Source organism: Belonocnema kinseyi, chromosome 1 (genome assembly GCF_010883055.1).
Source record: "Belonocnema kinseyi isolate 2016_QV_RU_SX_M_011 chromosome 1, B_treatae_v1, whole genome shotgun sequence".
NCBI lineage: Eukaryota > Metazoa > Arthropoda > Insecta > Hymenoptera > Cynipidae > Belonocnema > Belonocnema kinseyi.
Window position 1 is genome coordinate 54,359,825 of NC_046657.1, and position 2,431 is coordinate 54,362,255.

A 2,431-nucleotide genomic window follows, 5' to 3' on the forward strand; every position below is an offset into this window, starting at 1 on the left:
ACTAGTTTCCGATTGGAGGAAAATACAGCAATAACCTATGCAGCTGCAGCTACATCAAAAATCGCCATCAAGCTTGGTAAACCACTTTGAAACTAAACATAACTGAAAGAAGTCCCATCTTGTAGACTCCATAGACATAAATATAGATACAAGAAAGTGTACATCGTGAATAATATACCTACAATAGTAGAAAAATCTGAACCAATAGAACACTTATAACTTATAAGGTGGGAAATAAAATAAATCAAAACAGAAAATCAAAAATATAATTTCATCAATTTTCCGATTTAAATTGCAAAGCATTTGATATTTATGAATTTTAAAGCTGTAGATATTCTATAAATATATATTATTTCAGATTCCTTGAGACATTAACGACATTCTTCATTAACTTCATAATTATACATCATATTAAAAATAAGTTAATTAAATAAACATTTTTTGCATACGAAGGAATATTTTAACGAGGAAGAACTTACAGGATATCTTCACCGTATTACGATAAATCTACAAAAAAATAAAAAAATAGACCGAGGGTGTTTTTTTTGAGAAAATTGACTTCTTACGCTTTTGAAAAATGTATGCCATTTTAGTCATTTGTAACTTTTTAAAATTTTCTTGTGGAGCTTAAAAGTGTTTTGCTCTCCCTAATAGCTTATAGAACGAAAATTAAATTATGTAAATTGGTTCTCAAGATACAACTTATTTTTAAACGTAAATTTCTATAACATTCACCTGAATATTCATGTAGCGCTAACTTCGTAAATAACCATTTTTTATTAAAAACAAAAAAAACATATGTCATATGTTGTTTCGGAGAACAATATATTTTAGCCGCAAATAATTCCGTGACAACACCAGAATCACATTGCCTGATTTTATATGAAATTTGTTAACTATGTTCTTGTACTTACTATCGTTGTTAACCGATCAGATGTAAAGGGGTGTAATATTTATTCTGAGCGCCTGTATTTATGCACATTTATTTGTAGTTATTTACATCGCACAATCGTATGTTATACTCATCAGTTTCCTGTAACTAAATAACAATTCAAGGAGGTAAACGCTGTTCATTTACTGATATCACCCACATCAAGAAATTGACCATCAAAATGGACGGATGTATGACCATTCATACAATAGTTACCTAGTCTATGTCCATTATATTCAAATATTGTTTCGGATTTTGACGAAGCACTTGAAAAATTTTTCGTTGAGCCACTAAAAGGGAACACTTGCCTTAGACCTCTTTTTGCTCAGCATACCTGCCTTTTTCCTTTCCTATCTTTACCCTAATCATAGTATCAGTAAACAAATTTTTTTATCCTCTCTACAAACCCTTTTTCTATTTCCCTCTTTTTCATTGCCCATATGTTTTTGGGGTCAAGAGATTCAAATTTGAAGTCATAATTGTTAAAAACAGAATAGTACTCACAGAATGGCGATCAAAATTGGAAAATGACGTTACGTCCGGGAAAAGTAATACTCAGGGGGTTTTCGGGGTCAAGAAATTGAAATTTAGGTCGAAAGTCGAAATTTTCAAAACCGAAATTAAAATTTTTTTTTTAATTTGTTAAAAAAAGGTCCAAATTATAAAACCCGAAACTACCTTGGGCTCTTACTTCGCCAAATCACCATGCGCGTACATCTGTATTGTAAACGTGTTTAAAGTTAAAGTAGCAGTCAGGAGGTAATCTTTTTCTCAATTACCCTGTATTATTAAAATACAATCAAATACAAGGTTGTACAAGAGAGACTTTTGCAATCTGTTGATTTCGAATTTAATCCCAATAATTACTACTTCAAATGGTAGATTCCTAATATCGGCAAAAATGGTTAAATTTGCATAGATTCATCTGATACTTGGTATGAGTGGGGTTTTGAGGGCGCCAAGTTAAAATGTTTGACATTCGTTGAAAAAATTCGTTAATGAAAATGCCTATGTTAAATATTACAGATACTAATGACATAAATCAGAATATGGTTCATGTACGTTTTCCTAATAGTCGCACAGAAAGTTTCTCCAGGGAAAGGTTCCGTCAATTTATCGATGCCGTTCCTGTAAGTCAGCGTGAGTACCATATAAAGTTTGATCTTTTCCTGTTTTTAAAGTAAACCTGAAAAACACGTTTTCAAAGAAACACATTTTTGTAAACTTTTATAATCAATTAAATGTGTTAAGATAGATTATATTGTGCAAAATTTTACGAAATTTATGATAATTTATAAAAAGTAGGTGGCAATTTCAAAAAAATCTGCGGAAATTAATGGAAATGTGAAGTAATTTAGACGTAAATTTTAATAACAGTTCTGCTGGAAGAATGGGCAGTAGAAAATTTTTTGAAATTTATAGCAACTCAAGAAAATTATGAAAATTTATGTCAGCTGTGGCATTCTATAAAAATGGTTTAAATTGGTAGAAATACGTATA